Here is an 18,939-nt window from a genome sequence, read left to right as displayed (position 1 = left end):
CTTGCCTTGACTCTCTCTCAAAACAGTTTCTGCTGTGCCCCATTCAAGTCAATCACTAGTGTTTTCATTCTCACGTTTCTAAAACATTTTTGACTTAAAATTTTACTTTGACCTATTGGTTATTTACAAGTAATTTGTTTTTATTTTAAATGTCTGAGTTTTCCCTAGCTTTCTAAAGTGGCTAATTTCTATGTTCAAGGTACTGAGCTCTAAGAAGACACAGATGATTTCTATCTTCTTGAATTTTTTATTTTGTTATTGTTATGTGTCTCAGCATGTGTTGTATCTTAGAGAATATACCATGTGTTCTGGAAAGAATAGGTACTCAGTTTTTTGGAGGTGGAAAATCTTATCTCTTCCATTTCTTCCTATTTCTTTCTTTAAATCCAGTCTTCCTTCCTTCCTTTCTTTTTTTTGGTCCTCCCATTTTCAATACAGACCAGGCAAAGGGCCTGGGTTGAGGTGTATATGGGGTGCATTTACTGTACCTCCTCTTTCTATACAGTCAGTGTAAAGAACACAGCCTGTAATAATCTTTGGGAAGGTCCAGTGTTTCTTTATTGATTTTTTTTTTGTTTTTGCTTAGTTGATCTATCCAGCAGTGATTGTGTGTGTGTGTGTGTGTGTGTGTGTGTGTGAGAGAGAGAGAGAGAGAGAGAGAGAGAGAGAGAGAGAGAGAGAGAGAGAGAGAGAGAGAGAGAGAGAGAAAGAGAGAGAGATTGGGGGTGTTAAAAGTTTTCTACTACTATTGTGTTTTTGTTGATATCTTTTCTCAGGACTATTAGAAGTTGCATTATAAATTTTGATTTTAATTTATGCTTATGTGTCTATAAGTGTAAAATTTTTATTATTGAATAGGTCCTTTTATTATCGCTATTTATTTAATTATCATTAAATAATAAAATTCTTTTAATTTGAAGTCTAATATGTTGTTTAATTTAAGTATGGTCACCTCAGACTTTTTAAGACTACTGTTTTCCCATTAAGTCTGTTTTCTAGCTTTTGTTTATCATGACTGTTCAGGTACATCTAGTATAGACAGCAGAAAGTTGTTTTAGTTTTCTGATATATTCTACCTCTCTGTCTTTTGAGTTTGGGTTATTAACTTTAAATGGAATTATTGAGATAACGTTATTTATTGCCATCATTTTATAGAGTTTATGACTTTGTGTCAAAGTGGATCTTTTAGCGTTTCTTGAAAAGCTGTTTTAGTGGTCATGAACTTCTTTAGTTGTTGTTTGTTTCTAAAGCCATGTGTCAATACTTAAAATTTAAATGACAAATAACAACTAGATAGCGTATTATTCTCAGATTGTTTATTTTATCTAACCTGTTTGCTGTGTTTAACATTTTTTCCATCTGATAGATCTGTTGTGAATCTTATATAGCAATCTTTATCTGTGTTTCTTTTCTTTACTTATTTTTTCCTATGCTAGCGAAGGCCCAGGATGTTGTAGTGCCTAGATCCAGTGTGCTGAGGATCACTCAGGCATCTTGGGGTAATCAGAGGCCATATATAAAGACATGTGCCTCCAACAATTCTCAAGTATAGAGCAATTAGGCAGAAAATGTCAAAGCACATCAACTGAACATTTTATTACGTTGATTTACCTTCTTAATGATGAATGTAGAATTTTTTTTTTGGTTTTGGTTTTGGTTTTGGGGTCACACCTGGCAGAGCTCAGGGGTTACTCCTGGCTCTTACACTCAGAAATTGCTCCTGGCAGGCTCAGGGGACCATATGAGACACCAGGATTCGAACCACTGACCTTCTGCATGTGAGGCAAATGCCCCACCTCCATGCTATCTCTTCAGCCCCAGATTTTTTTTTGACCTTTTTAAAAGGAATTTCCCAAGGGTCTTTGAAAGTACTTTGCACCTCACAGAACCACTGCATGTGGAAGTAGTTTGAGCACCACCCCCGCCCACCTATTTTAGAGCTGATTTTTTTAAAAATAAAATCTTTATTTAAGCACCATAATTGCAAGCATGATTGTAGTTGGAATTCTGTAAGTTTCTTTTCTAATATAGCTATTCTATTCTAGTTCTATCTTTGACTATTGACTTATTTTATTTTTATTTTTTGGTTTTTGGGTCACACTCGGCTGTGCTCAGGGGTTACTCCTGGCTCTATGCTCAGAAGTAGCTTCTGGCAAGCACGGGGGACCATATGGGATGCCGGGATTCGAACCACCGTCTTTCTGATCCTTCTGCATGCAAGGTAAATTGCCCTACCTTCAAGCTATCTCTCTGCTCCAACTATTGACATTTTAATTACTTTGTGTTTTTCTCTTTTGATCTGTTTTCTTGGAAACCCTTAGAGCTTCTTGGATTTAGGATTCAAGACTTAGACTGGGGATATACTTAGTTATAGGTTCTTTTTTTTTTGTTTTTGTTTTTGGTTTTTGGGCCACACCCAGCGGTGCTCAGGGGTTACTCCTGGCTGTCTGCTCAGAAATAGCTCCTGGCAGGCACGGGGGACCATATGGGACACCGGGATTCGAACCAACCACCTTTGGTCCTGGATCGGCTGCTTGCAAGGCAAACACAGCTGTGCTATCTCTCCGGGCCCAGTTATAGGTTCTTTGGCCAGTAATTCTTCTCCATTCTCTCAATTATCTTCTCTGGCGCTCAAATAATATGGATATTGTTCCTTTTACATTTTTAAAATTTATTTTCACTCCTTTTATATCTTCTGCTTTTTATTATAATTTACTGCATACTATCCTACAGCATAATAATTCATTCTCTGGCATCTGTCACTTGCTACTGTGACCTTTATTGAGTTTTATAGTTTACTTGCCTTGCTCTTCAGTTCAGTGATTTCTGATAATAATTTTTTCATACCCTCTTTCAAGCTTTCTTTTTCAGTTTTAGATGTCTCTATTATCATTATACTCAGTTCATTAAATAGCCTTATCATAGTTGTACAGAATTCATTGCCTGAGAGGTTAGTGGCTGTTTCTGAACTCTTCCAGACTATTGACTTCATCCATTTTGGTGGGGTACTCTATTTCTTCATTTTTTATACTGTACTGTGAGTATAAGAAGTGAAGGTCTGGTTAGATAGCACTCTGGCTATCTGGTTTAGATAGCAATCTAAAGTTACTGTTCACAAGTTCTATGCAGTCACATAATGCTGCATCTAGCTACTATTGAGAGCCTGAAAAAAAAAATCAGCTCCAGCTCATAGCAATCATAGTTCTTTGTAATCTTATTCTATATTTGTTGTTTCTATATTTGTTGATCTGGGAAACCTGCACACCAATATTAGCCTTCCAATTTTCACGAATCATCTTGTTCTAAAACTAGGAGATACCTGCTTTGTGATAGCTTTGAGGCAAAGATAATGACTTTGTCTTCATCTGGTACCACCTGTGATATTTTGCTTCTCAATTCAGCCTGAAGTCCTGGTAAGTTGCTTCCCTGCCTATGGTCGCAGAAGTGTGTCATCTGCTATTGTTATCCTGATAGTCTTCTGGGCCCTGGCTAGCCTTCCATCCATTCATTGTACGGATGGAGATACAAACTTCGGTGGGTGAATTTACAGCCCACAGGTTTCTCCTTATGCCTTGGCAATCAGTTTATGCTCTTTATCTTTCTCCCTTCATGTAGTATTCGGGATATTATATATATATATATATATACCACCTTTCCCTGGAAAATCTCAGCATTGTCTGCTGATTATTGCTGCAACTTACACTATGGAACTGTTTAAAAAATTCTTTTTTGTTGCATTTTGATACATTCACAGGGCACCCTTCTTTGCTCTAATGACTTATTCAATCAGTACTATGCCTGCCAATGTGCTGTTTCTGGAACTCAGTCATTCTTGAGGTATCATGACCTCCTTGATAGTGTTTGAATGCCATGTGTTGCTAGTGATCAAACACAGGACCTTGCTCATGCAAAGCACATATGACCCTGGTTATCTCTTGCAGGGGTCTCAAATTCAATTTACCTGGGGGCCGCAGGAGGCAAACTTGGGGTGATCCTTGAGTGCAAAGTCAGTAGTAAGCCTTGAACATTGGGGGGGGAGGTGTGACCCAAACAACTAAAACAAAACAAAACAAAAAAAGATTCCTCTAGGGCAGGGTCACAAAATGTTGTATGGAGGGCTGTTTGTGGCCCGCAGGCCGCGAGTTTGAGCAAAAAAAATTTTTTTTTTTAATTTGGGAACATCAGGATAAACCATCACTGGTGTATATGATCATTTTTATTCCTTTGGAAGAGAAAAGTGTTAAGTTTGAATTTTCAAGTTAACAGAAAAATACTTTCCTTTTGTGACTGAGTCTACATGTAGACACGAGTCTGTATTTTTGCACAAAAATATGATGGAAACAGTGAGCAGGCTTATTTACAAACTTTTTTGCGGAAATATTCTGCATCTGTGTTGACGAATTTACATTCATTGCATGAACTAGAAGTATTTTATGTTTATAAAGAATGAATTCATGTTAGTTTATCATTTTTGTCCAGGATATTGATGTCTTAAAACACTAGAAGCAAATAGTTCCCTCTCTTCCACTTCCTTTGCCACTGTTGGTGTGTTGTTGCTACATACCCATATATTCACATAATACACACTGGTTTGGTTGTGGTGCCAGCATCTGGGAAGTACTTATAGAATATCACACACTTAGAGTCTGGTTCTCACCTTTTTTTTCTCACCAGACTAGGGTGGTATTCACATACCATTTTAGTCATGGTGCTCATATGGGTCTGCACCCTTGGCAGTGGCATTTTACACATATGACTGAAGTGTCATTAGTTATCTCATTGCCAGGGATTCCAGAGAGTTGACCAACCATAATCATAATCACCACATGAGAAAAATGGGTTTTGAAAGTTGGAGGAGAAAAGAACTATTATGAGGTTGGTAGTGGGTAGCAGGTTGTAAGTGATAGCAGGTTATGGAGGTAAGATCAAACAGTTTTTGGTGGAGGAAATTGAGTTAATATCATTATCTATTGTTGAGTAAAATCCCAAACATAGTAGTTTAAAACCAGAGACCATATTTAGCTCCTGGTTAACGTGTAGGACCAGCTTGTTATTACTCTGTCGGTCTTGGTGTGGGATGAACCTAAGTTGGTTTTGTGCAAGGCAAGTGTCCCTACCCACTGAGCTCTACTATTTAAAGAGTTCTATAATTTTTATAATTTATACAAAACTTAGCAGCATTTGTCCTCAGAACTTGAAGAATATTATTAACTAGACCTTGCTGACAACGTAGTTCCTCTACTGTTGAGCAAAAACATCTTACAAAACCATCATCAACTGTGTTGATAGAATAAACAGATATATTGCATGGTCACTTAAATTGAACTGTGTATGCCAGAGTCTTAATGAGAATATTAACAATCTAAGCAAAGTGTCATTTTAGAAATTGGAGTTGTGGGAATTGATGTAAGTAACTGCATTTACTTCAGTGAGCTCATCTATCAAGGGAATGAATTAAGACAGAATGTGGACCAAAGGGAAAAACTTGGCTCATTTTTGTCTCTTCGTGGCCTTCCCTTTTCTAGGAAGCCTTAGTTCCTGAGGCCTCTGAACTCATTTTCCTGACAGTAAAATAGGGATAACAAGCTGTCAGATTATTGAACAATTTACCTATTTTTATTTGCATATTTTGTTTTAGGGCCTTACCTGGCTGTGATCCTTTTTCTACATTCAGGGATCACTCCTGGAAGTGCTTAGGGACCATATGAGATGCTGCTTTCCCTAAGCCCCTATACCTGTTTTTCCAGGACTACATATGATTCTTTGATTACCACTAGATGTACTTCTTGAGTTACCAGCAGAGGTGTGAATGTTGCTCATGAGGTCAGATCCCAAGAAGTAGAAGTTGCTGGTTAGGTCAGATCCCGGACGAGTAGAGCACTCACAAAGAAACATCCATGAGTTACTACAGTGGAAAAACTCATTTTATTTCAGGTGCAAAAAGGGATATTTTATTGGGGGAAAGTAGAATGTTAACTCTGTGTCAGTTAGGTACAATGTGAGAGGGAATTAAAACAAGGTGTGTGCTTCTGAGTTTAGGAAAAACAGGTATAGGGGCTTAGGGAAAGCAGGGCATGTGTTCTGTGTGTTTAAACAGTGTGTGCTTAATGTGATCAGTTATATCCAGGGTAAATCCTGAGCTTTTATCATGAACAAGTGATGGGTCTAGTCAAATGATTTTCATATTTTTTGTTGATATGTTGTAAGTATATTGATTGACTTGACTTTGCTAAAGGATTCTTGCATCTTTGGAATGAATCTCACTTGATCATGCTGTATGACCTTGAAGAGCTATTGGATTCTATTTGCTACTGTTTTATTGAGGTTCTTTGCATCTGTGTTCTTTAAGAATATAGGCCTGAAATTTTCTTCCTTCCTTCCTTCCTTCCTTCCTTCCTTCCTTCCTTCCTTCCTTCCTTCCTTCCTTCCTTCCTTCCTTCCTTCCTTCCTTCCTTCCTTCCTTCCTTCCTTCCTTCCTTCCTTCCTTCCTTCTTTCCTTCCTTCCTTCCTTTCTTTTTTTTCTCAGAACACAAGGCACTAAAATTAGAAGTGAACTACAAAGTGTCATAGAAGAAAAACTTTAACACCTGGAAATTAAACAGCACATTTCTGAACAACCAATGGGTCAGAGATCAAATCAAAGAGAAAATAAAAACTTTCTGGAAACAAATGACAATGAAGACACAAATGATCAGAATTTATGGGACACAGAAAAGGCAGTAGGTACTAAGAGGAAAATTTATAGCTTTGCAAGCACACATCAGAAAGGAAGAAGGGGCGTATATAAATAGTTTAATGGCACAGCTTTTAAAATTAAAACATGATCAACAATAGGAACCAAAAATAGGTAGGCAGAAGGAAATAATAAAGCTTAGAGCAGAAATAAATGAAATGGAAATAAAAAATTAAAAAGGTCAATGAAAGCAGTTGATTTTTAAAAAAAATAAACAAGATTGATAAACCATTAGTAAAACTCACAAAGAAATAGTGAGCGAGAGAGAGAAACTTAATAAACAGGGTGAGAAATGAAAAGGGTGAGATCACTACCAATACTGCAGAGATCCAAAATGTAATCAGAGACTATTTTGAGAGACTCTATGCCATGAAACATGAGAACATGGAAGAAATGGATACATTCTTGGACTCCTATAATCTTCCACTCTTAAACCAGGATGATCTAGCTTCTAGCATATATAAATAGACCCATCACTACTGAGGAGATTAAAAGAGTAATCAAAAGTGTTCCCCAAAACAAAAGCCCAAGCCCAGATGGATTCACTAACAAATTCTTCCAAACCTCCCTAACTTGCTGTCACTTAGTAAGTGCTACCTTAGTAGCTGCTACCCATTACCAACCTCATGGTAGGTCTTTTCTCCTCTAGCTTCAAGACCCATTTTTCTCATGTGGTGATCATGATCATGGTAGGTCAGCTATCTGGGATCTCTGGTAATGAGATGCCTAATGACACTGCAGTTATATGCGTAAAATGCCACTGCCAATGGTGCAGACCCTTATGAACACCATGACTAAAATAGTGTGTGAATATCACCCTAGTCTGGTGAACCATCCTTCAGAAAACAAATTGTGAGCACCAGAGTCTAAGTGTGTGTAAAGGGGCAAGAAATAAAAAAAATGGAGCAAGGAAAGCCTCTTCAACAAGTGCTGTTGGCACAACTGGCTAGCCACTTGCAAAAAAAAAAAAAAAAAAAAAAAAACCACAGACCTCCATCTAACACCACGCACAAAGTCAAATACAAATGGATTAAAGACATTGATATCATACCTGACACCATAAGGTATATTGAACAACATGTAGGTAAAACACTCCATAATATTGAGACTAAAGGCATTTTCAAGGCAGAAACAGCATTATTCATACAAGTGAAAATAGAGATAAACAAATGGGACTATATTAAGCTGAGAAGCTTCTGCACCTCAAAGGAAATAGTAACTAGGATACAAAAGCCACTCACAGAATGGAAGAAACTATTCACCCAATACCTGTCAGACAGGGGTTAATATTTAAGATATACAAGTTACTGACAGAACTTAACAAGAATAAAAATCTAACCCCATCAAAAAATGAGGAGAAGAAATGAACAGACAATTTCTCAAAGAAGAAATACAAATGGCCAAGAGACACATGAAAAAATGTTCCAAATCACTAACCATCAGGGAGATGCAAATCAAAACATCGATGACATACCATCTCATGCCACAGAGACTGGCACACATCACAAAGCACAAGAACAATAAGTGCTAGTAGGAATGTAGGGAGAAAAGAACTCTTATTCACTGCTTGTGAAAATTCCATCTAGTCCAGCCTTTCTGGAAAACAATATGGTGATTTCTCAAAAAACTGGAAATTAATCTTTCATATGATTCAGCTATACAATTCTTATGGATATGCCCTAGGAACACAAAAATGCAATACAAAAACCTCTTCCTCACACCTATATTTATTGCAGCACTATTTACAATAGCCAACTCTAGAAACAACCAAGATGTACTTCAACAGATGAATGGCTGAAGAAACTGTGGTACATATCCACAATGGAATATTATGCAGCCGCCAGGAGAGATGAAGTCATGAAACTTTCCTATACATGGATGTACGTAGAATCTATTATGCTGAGTGAAATATGTCAGAGGGAGAGAGAGACATACAAAATAGTCTCACTTATCTATGGGTTTTGAGAAAAATATAAGATGTCATTGTAATAATGCCCAGAGATGAGGGCCGGAAGGACTGGCTCATGATATGAAGCTCACCTTAAGGAGAGCTGAGTGCAATTAGAACACTAACAACAACCATGGCAATGTTAATGAATGAGAGAAGTAAATTGCCTGACTAGATTACAGGCAGAGGGTGTGGGTGGAGGGACGGTGCATTGGTGATGGAAATGTTGCACTGGTGAAGGGTGTGTTCTTTTTGTGACTGAAATCCAGCTACAGCCATGTTTGTAATCATGGTGTTTAAATAATGATATAAAAATAAAAGAACAATCTCATTCATAACTGTGACTCATAAAACCAATTATATTGGAGTGATTTTAACTAAAGAGGTGCAAGACCTATATAAAGGCTTCAAGAAATAAAAGAGGACAGAAAGAAATGGAAACATACCTATTTCATGGACTGGAAGGCTCAACATCAACATCATTAAAACAAACTTCCCAAAGTATTGTACAGATTTAATGCAATCCCTGTAAGTACATTCATGACATTTTAAAAATTAAATAGATCAAATACTCCTGATATCCTTAGAGTATAATAGTTGATTCAATTTTGATCCTCTTGATTTGATGAAGATATATTCTATGGCCCAGCATGTTGTCTTGGAGAATGTTCCATGTGCATTGGGGAAGAACTGGGGAAGAATTCAGCATTTTTTGGAGAAAACCCATATATATATAGTGCATATATGTTTAAAGATGTGACTACTTCCTGTTAAACATATCCCTTAGTTATTAAGAAATGACCTTCACTGTCTCTTGTAATTTATTTTTATTTTTTGGAGGTCACACCTGGCATTGGGCTCAGGGCTCAGAAATCACTCCTGGCAGGCTCAAGGGACCTGAGGGGATTCGAACCTGGGTCTATCCTGCGTTGGCCACAAGCAAGGCAAATGCCTTACTGCTGTGGTATCACTCCAGCTCCTCATATAAGCTTATTAAGCCTGAAGTCTATGTTGTCTAATGTTACTATGGCAGTGCCACCATTTTAAGGGAGTTGTTTGTTTGAAGAATTTTCTTCAAATCTTTGACTTTAGTCTGTGTATTCTCTGACTAAGATGTGTTTCTTGCAGGCAGCAAAACTGTGGATTCAATTTTCTGATCCAATTTTTTCACTCTGTGTCTCTAAACTGATGCATTTATAGTCCATTGACATCGAGAGAGATTATTTTCATGGAATTTGTGTCACCTTTTTGTAGAAGTTTGGTGGTGTATATGTGGTTTCTGTCTTGCATTAAAGTAGACCCTTCAGGAGCCGGTGAGGGGGCGCTAGAGGTAAGGTGTCTGCCTTGCAAGTGCTAACCAAGAAAGGACCCCGGTTCAATCCCCTGGCGTCCCATATGGTCCCCCCAAGCCAGGAGCAATTTCTGAGCATTTAGCCCGGAGTAACCCCTGAGCATCAAACGCGTTTGGCCCAAAAAACAAAAACAAAAACAAAAACAAAAGTAGACCCTTCAGTACTTCCTTGAAGGTTGGTTTTGAGTCTATAAAGTTCCTGAGCTTTTTTTTTTTTTTTAATCTATGAAGCTATGTATCTTTCATTCAAATCTGAATGAAAGCCTTGTTGATTGAATTCAGTAATTTCAGTAAGCTTTTACATTATATCACCCCACTGCCTTCCGAGATAGAGGATTACTAATGATAAATCTGCTGTAAATAATAAGTTGCTCTTTGTATGTAACTTTCCTTTTGACCTTGCTGCTTTCAGTATTTTATCTCTATCTATGGTTTTCGTCATTGTGGCTAAGATGCTAAAAGGCCCTTTTATGCTTTTATTTGGATCTCAGTTAGCTGGTACATTTTGGGCATCCAGAATGTGAATGCAAGCTTATTCAGTTCTTGGAACTTTTCAGCATGGATGTCTTTGACTGTTACTTCTTCATAGTTTTTTTTTTTTTTGGGGGGGCACACCCGGCGTTGCTCAGGGGTTATTCCTGGCTGTCTGCTCTGAAATAGCTCCTGGCAGGCACGGGGGACCATATGGGACACCGGGATTCGAACCAACCACCTTTGGTCCTGGATCGGCTGCTTGCAAGGCAAACGCCGCTGTGCTATCTCTCCGGGCCCATTTATAGTTTTTTTTTTAACTATGGGGTCCACTGGGACCCCCATAATTCTTATTTTGTTCCTTTTGAATTTATCCCAATTGTTTATTGTCATCTGTTTACTAATCTTAAAGATTTTTTCATTCTCCATTCATTTATTTTAAGGCTCTTTCCCAATGTCTGTTGAATCAAGGTATTATGCAGCTCATCTTCCAGCTCACTGATTCTGTCCTCCACAGCTATGACTCTGCTGGTGAAGCCTTCCAGTGTGTTTTTCAGTTCACCTACCAATATTTTAGTCCTAATATTTCTGGTTGAAGCTTTCTCATTTCTACTCTCATATTCTCTTAAGTCTTATTGGCTAGAAGTATAATGTTTTCTTTGACTTCTTTGAACATCCTTAACGTTTCCTCTCTAAAATCCTGGTTAAATAGACTCGAAAGATGGCTGGTTCTTAAGCACTACCATCTTTATTCACTGAGTGTGATTGGGTTTTGTGTTGCTTTCTCATTCTGACCTTTGTAGTGTGATGGTGTTTTTATGTTTTGTGGTGGGGCTTCTTGGCTAGAGGAAATGTATGGCTGCAGAGAGAAACTAAGTGGCCACACTCCTGTCTGGGCTCAGTTCAGTTCAAATTACCACAATTTTTCTATGTATTTCCTTTAAAAATGTTATATTATTTATCATAGTACAATAGTCAAGTTCAGTAAATTTAATATTTAAACAACTCTTACCTAATATATAGTTATTCAAAATTTCAATTCTAATAATGCCTTTAAAAATTCTAGTGATGTGTGGCTGGATAGGGTGTTTGCCTTACACACAGCTGAATGAATTCAATCCGTATCATCCATATAGCTCTGTGAGGCCTGCCAGTAGTGATCACTGAGCACAGTGCCAGGTCCAAGCCCTGAGAAAGTCAGGTATGATCCAAAAACAACACTTATAGTGATAATAACTTTAATCAATGTATATGTTTATATCTCTTATTATGTGTTATTACATCACATGGCACCTAATTACCACCTAGTTGTTACTAATAACAACTCTTCATCAGTCGTTTGGACTGTGTCTACACTTTGTTCCCTGCTGACTCTTTCCTGAAAAACCTCAGTTCTATAGTATTAATCCAAGGATTTTAATGTATGTTTTCTGAATTTGAGGCTGAAATTCCAATTGCCATCCAGGTCAGATCTAAATTGGGCTTCTACATAGCACCAGGAATAATGGGGAAGCAAGATAGTGGTTTATACACATGGATTCAAGAATGGAGAAAAAAATCCCTGACAGATATTCAAAAACAATGATTTCTTTTGGTCTATACCTGGTGTGCTTGGGGCTGATTTCTGATTTTCTGTTAGGGATCATTCCTATTGAGACTCAGTATATGTGGTGATGGAGATTGAACCAAGGTCAGAGGTATGTAAGGCAAGTAGTTTTTATATCAAGTAATCATACAATTTAAAGAAATAATCATACAATACTTAAAATAGACATTTCATCAAATTTCTTCTTAAACTATAATATTAAATATATAGAAATTAACCAAAAATAGACAAAAATGTTAAAAATAACTTAATACTAAACAACACACTAATAAACTAACGTTGGATCAAAATTAGAACTAAAGACGAAATTAAGAGTTGGGGAAATTATTAAAATAAAGATAAAACTTCTTCTGGAAACATAATGAAAGACTCTATCCCAGGCTCCATCCTAGGAGCAGCGCAGTGACCATGACCACCAACTACAGAAGACTGTTTAAAACAACATGGAAGGAACAGAACTCCTAGAACCACAAAGATAAGGCTTCATCATAAGCTCCACTCCTTGACCTGTGCAGCTACCAAGATCTCTAGATACAGAGGTCTGATTTTATCACCCATGACAAAGCAGAAGTTTTCCATACACCACAAAAGCACCGAGGAGAGAGTAAATGAACAGACAAGGAGTCTACAGTCAATCCCATGACACTATACTTCAAGGGTGGAAAAACCCTGTATCTCCTAGGCCAAGGGAATTCCCTCTCTAATGCCCCCAATATTTACTAGGCACAAAATAATTTATTTATTTTATTTTAATTTAATTTGTATCTTTTTTGACTTCTTTGTTTTGGTGTAGATATTGAAGTTGATGTCCCCATCTTATTTTATGTTATTTTATCTTTTTCTTTCTTTTTGCGCTCTGGCATGGTTTTATTTCAGGACCGAGACTATTATGTGGTGCTTGCCTTTAGTGCTGTAGTGCTCACTGGATATTTTATTTGATTTTTTTTTTTTTTGTATTATGTGGTATTTAAATTCCTTTTTTCCTGTCTTTTCTCAAACTGAGGTTGAGAGCCTCTAGAAGGAATACACCTATTTTTGGCTTATTTGATGTTTACCCCACTTTATTGCTTTTCTTTTCTTCAAACAAAACCACATAACTTGAACTATCTAGTTCCACCTCTCAAATAGAGGGGGAAATAAGAGAGGGTACCAGGACCAAACAGATGTACGATCACTAAGTAGTAAGCTAGACACAGAGGGGACCACTTATTCTAGCAGCCCAGGGGGTGAGGGTGGGAGATATGGGATGCAAGATGGGAACGGGGGTGGAGGGAGAGCAAATTTGGTGATGGGAATTCCCCTGATTCAATATTAATATGTACCTAAAATACTACTGTGAAAGATATGTAAGCCAATATGGTCAAAACAAAAATTATAAAAAATAAAATAAAATAATATAAAAAATAAGATAAAACCTAGGAATACAGAAAAAGCTATATTTTGAAGAAAGCACTTAGCAACACAGGCTTGAATCAGGAGATTAAAGTCTCAAATAAATGATACAAAATTACATATTAGGAAACTATAAAATAGATTGAACATATAGTTGAGCAGGTAAGATGTTTGCCTTGCATGAAACTGACTGATTTGATTCATAGTGCTGCGTATGGTTTCCAAAGCAATGCCATGGCAATCCTTGAGCACAGAGCCAGTAGTAATTTATGATCACTGGTCCAAAAACCAAAGTTAATCTGATATAATAAAAATCAGAGCAGAAATAAAAAATAAAAATCTAAAGATACAAAATATCGATTATAGACCTGACTTCGTTAGGTCCCAAGCAAATAACTCAACTGGCGCCGAGAGCCAAAGACAAACTCTGATAATGTAAAATGCAAAAGGGAGTTAATTGCAGTTAGCTGGGGCACTCTGTCATGAAATAAAGGCCTTGTATGAAACTAAAAGGCAGATTATATAGGAAAACAGAATGACCTTCAAAATAAGGAGGCCTTGGCTGGCCTGGGAATGCGAGGTGGAGCAGTATCTGAAAAGGAAAGGGGAAAGGGTAAATAAGCTGCTTCAAGCTTGATGCTTATTATAGATTCAAGGTCTGGGGAAACTTCAAGCAGTTTTACGCTAGTGGTTCAGTAAGACCCTGAGGTCTTCAGGGTCTGGGGTCTAACAATCTCCCCTTTTCTAGTTTATATGGAGGAATCAACCTTCTTTGTTCAAGAGACTAGAGGTTAACATCAGAAAATAGCAGACAACTTCTTTAAACAAACAGAGCACAGAAGCCAAAACACTGTTTTCTCTAAGCAAAGGCACAATTCACAAGTCACATAAATCAGAGTTTAGGACAGAGATCCCCTGGGTGACAATTTGACTCACAAAACCTCCATCCACAGTCTGGCTAAGAGTCCAGGTATAGTCCACAAATAAATCAGGCATTCATTTTTTTTTGCCAGCTGTCCTACAGCATTCTACATCTACTGCTGTCAGCTGGAACATCAGGATGAACTTCATTCGGCTCTGATTCTTGAAGTTGAGTCAGCTCAATGTACAGGGGTTCCTTATAATTCTGCACCTTGAGGAAAGAGGTTTCTGTAACTTAAAGAGTTGTTAGTCTGGACGTTTTCCTGCTCTGGATCCAAGACAACTGCCTTTACCTGGTGTTAATTCTTTTACCCTTAACATTTCTAGAAGCCATAATCTTTTCTTTTTTTCTTATGTTACCCATTCTCTTTAAAATCAGTGTCCAGTTAATTCTTGTTACTTACTCCAACCTATACATAATATAATTTCCAGTTGACATCAATGACCTTAGATTGTTGAATTCTCATGACCCTTCTTTGCCCTTGTTCCCTTGGAGGCTTTCCTGATGACCTTCCTGTTCCATATTTCCCCCTAAAATTTTTACTATCTTAGGAAGCATTAAAAAGGGAGAGTGAGCAAAGGTCCATCTTCTGTAACTTCTTCAAGTTGGCAAGGGACTATAGGCTCTACCTCACACTACCTTAATTATTAAAAAGGCAATTGATGGGTTGGGTTTTGCAGTTTCAATCTGAAAAGAATCAGATTAAATAGACAGGGGAATATCACTTAAACTGATGAGGCCCTGGAGCAGTAGATGATACTCTAATATATACACAGCTCTTCTTACTTCTATTAAGGTTAAATTACTTCCACATAGGTTACCCAAGAAGAGTGGGCTTTAAGTTAGAATGTACTTAAATCAATCAGCTACAAAAAAAAATAGTTTTTCTCTTCACTTTTACCCTGAACTTTGCCAGACGGCTACTGCTGAATAATTTTAGCTTGCTTCTTTGTATAAATTCAGCAATACTAGAGAAATTTTCATTTAGGTACCCTAATTATTTACAGAGAATTTCTGGGGATTAGTTGAGAACAGAGCAGGTGGTGAATACTTTACCTGTCATGTCAGTGTAGGCCGATGTAGAGATGAGAAGGCCAGTTCATCATGATGCCTTGGACATCTCACCTTCTGTAGGAGTGTCCTGGAGGTCACCTATCCCACAGTTCTCCAGAGACTGTGCCCTCCGAATCCCATTTTCCTTTTCTTGAGACTGAGAGTGGAGGGTGAGAGCAGTCAGTGCAGATCTAGAAACTCCTAGAACATTTCCAATTTTCTCTGGTCATTCCACCTCCATAACTGCTTAACTGTAGGGACCTGCTTGTCACTCAGTTCAACCTCTTTTAACTCTATTCTCCTAAAAGAGGGCTTTGGGGTCCCCTACCTGACTTTTAAAATTTCCTGTCTGGATGAGGAGTGTTCCCCACTACAAATAATAAATATAAAGTTTATTATATATGTAGTTTGAATGGATCTTTGAAACTTTGAATTTTGAATACCAGAGAGAATGCCCACTTACTTTGGCAGACATTAGACTTTAAAATTCCTAGTCAAAAGTTGACTATCATTAATTACTTAAAAAATCTTTAAACTGAACTTCAATGAACTTTCTTAAATTCTTGATCATTCTTTTCAAAACCTTTATCTTTTAGGGGCTTATAACACCTCATCATTACTCCATTCCTACCAAATAAGAATAAGAACTCTATAACATGAGTTTCAAACATCTAAGCTCATTTTATACAAAACATTAGCTCATTTTTGATTAAGAGACATATTAATAATAATCATCCAGTTTGATTATACAGTTTATTTCCTTAGAACACATCCCCAAACCTCTGCACATTTCTTTAAATTTACTCTGTAAATTTCCTCCAGTCTTATTTGCAACCAACTGGTTACTCTTTCACAGAAATCCCTTCCTTTTTCTAGTATTCATACATCTTTCTTGCATAAATTACACACCCACATTCCTTTTACTTTCTAACATCTTCCTCTCTGTTTATAATTTATATCATTCTAAATATTCCAACAGTAAAACAGTAAGACAACAGTAATAATTTCTTTCTTTCTTTTTTTTTTTTTTTTTTGGCCACACCCATTTGATGTCCAGGTGTTACTCCTGGCTAAGTACTCAGAAATTGCCCCTGGCTTGGAGGAACCATATGGGATACCAGGGGATTGAACCGCGGTTCTTCCTTGGCTAGAGCTTGCAAGGCAGACACCTTACCTCTAGCGCCTCCATGCTGGCCCCTATAACTGTAATAATTTCTTAAACTTCCAATTATCAAACACAAAAACATAAACTATAACTATTAAAGGTGACCATAACTGATTCAAACAAGCAAAAGTTCCTACCTTGGCTGCACCCAGAAGACTCCACATGCCAGGACTTCTGTGTCTCTTCAGCTGGTATGTTGGGGGCTCTGGGCAGGACAGCTACCATAGGCCCCCTGGGCTGACCACTTAGTCCAGGGGACTGAGATACCCCCATGCCAAACTGGTCTTGAGGGCCAGGCCTGGTAAATCGGGCCCTGGGGATAGGGTGGGGGAGAGAAACTCCTCTCATATGCATACTGGACCCCATTCAGGAGTTCTTTTCTTACTAATATTCATTTTCAAAAGCGCGCCCGCACAACATATATACTTTTTTAACAACACCCAAAAATGTTCTTAATTCTCGACTGTTTTCTAGGAAATAAAAAATGAAATGCCCTAAATTTGGAGGATAACATTCAAATAGGTCTCTAAAATCAGTGAATATGTAGACGTGACTTCCTATACAGTGGTCCTCTCTGACTGCCAAGCCTAATCCATAAACAATTCATCTATACAATGTATATAGACCCTCTAATATATTTCCCCTCCCCCACACCAGAGCCTCTTCTACTCCCTCATCTCCCAATCCGGATTTGTTATCTTCCCCTTAACTAACCCCCTTTACCCTCAGTTCTTAACTTGTTAGGCACCAAGACCAACCTCCTGCTCCAACAGATTCTGCCCTTTCGCACACCCCTACAAAGCTCATTATTACTCCTTAACTCTCTCACCCCCAACCATCAGTACCCCACATTTACCCTTTTTAACTTCAGTACTACACAGTCCTAATCACAGACCAAAGTTGTGCATTGGATATGACAACCCCCAACTATTTCAAAAGACATAAAATGGACCCATATGTCTTTTGAATATTTTATGTGTATTTTCATTGACAGCTATAACTCTTTCTAAATATTCTTTTACAGTGATGATTATACCAACTTTTTATCTTGTCTTCTCTTTGTGAGCTGTTCAATAAGGAATTTTGGTGAAAGAGTCCCTCAGTTTAATGCTTATGATTGAACCATGTCATGGGGATTGTTGACTTGTTCTTATGGCCCCCATATGTGCTGATAAAACCACTTGGCATTGTTCCTTGTTTGCATAGGCACATTAAAATGGGAAAATACTATACATACAAATAAGTTATTATCTAATAAAGATTGGAACACAAAAATCTTGTAGTGCAATGGGACCTTCCACCCTGAACATTGATATAATGACCTGGCACAGGCCTCAGAAGAATGGGCATCCTCCATTCACCCCTGAACCAGGGAAGCTATCTACAAAACATTCAAGGTTTTTTATAACAACACTAGAAGCAATCCTCTACCAGGGAAGACCCTACCACTGCTCTGACATCGACCTGCTCAAAAGAGACTTCCCTTAACACTAAGAAGACTTGACAACAACAACGACCTGCTTACAGGACAGGGCTCTCTGCATTGCCCTTTAATTGTGAGATGAAACAAGAGGACATTCTGCACCATCCTGACTGCAATGTAGGACATGCAGATTCCAGGATCTTTAATACAGAAACATGATACCAACAATAGAGACTGTGTGAAAAATAAAAGTGTATTGGCACTACAGACAATGACTTGGATTGAACAAACTATTTTGCCTGGAGCCTAGAGTTGGTCTTATGCCAGGAAACTTCAGGGGTAGGGTCTCCTTGTATTTAGGCCAAGGCTTTTCCTTTCCATGTCCCTCATATTTTGATGGGCCTATGCAAACAATAATTGCCACTCTAACACCGTTTTTACTGTGCTTCTTTGACTCTAATTCTTTTTTTTTTTTTTTGGGTTTTTGGGCCACATCCGACGGTGCTCAGGGGTTACTCCTGGCTGTCTGCTCAGAAATAGCTCCTGGCAGGCACGAGGGACTGTATGGGACACCGGGATTCGAACCAACCACCTTTGGTCCTGGATAGGCTGCTTGCAAGGCAAACGCCACTGTGCTATCTCTCTGGGCCCGACTCTAATTCTTAAGAAAAACAACCCACTTAAACTTTTGAGGTTAACTTAAACTAATATGCATGTGCATGGAAATATAAAAAAGTACTTTGCCTTCAATGTTTAAGGAGTTACATAAGTTTTATGGCTTTAGATTGTTTTGTGTGCTGCTAAGAAATATTATGTATTACAATCTGGGGACTTGAGGGACAAAGTAATTGTACATGGGTTCTGTTTTATTTTTC

At 37.8% G+C, this 18,939-nt stretch overlaps 1 non-coding gene across 1 annotated transcript; it reads right to left on the bottom strand.

Moving 5' to 3' along the window:
- Positions 1–413: 413 nt before the first annotated feature.
- LOC126032712 (small nucleolar RNA SNORA51) lies at positions 414–547 on the bottom strand. Its single transcript, XR_007503933.1, has one exon. It is a non-coding gene; the product is annotated as a small nucleolar RNA SNORA51 (small nucleolar RNA).
- Positions 548–18,939: the final 18,392 nt, after the last annotated feature.

This window comes from Suncus etruscus, chromosome 16, assembly GCF_024139225.1.
Source record: "Suncus etruscus isolate mSunEtr1 chromosome 16, mSunEtr1.pri.cur, whole genome shotgun sequence".
Lineage (NCBI taxonomy): Eukaryota > Metazoa > Chordata > Mammalia > Eulipotyphla > Soricidae > Suncus > Suncus etruscus.
Note: the sequence above shows the minus strand (reverse complement) of the source record. Positions and strands in the feature narration are given on the sequence as shown.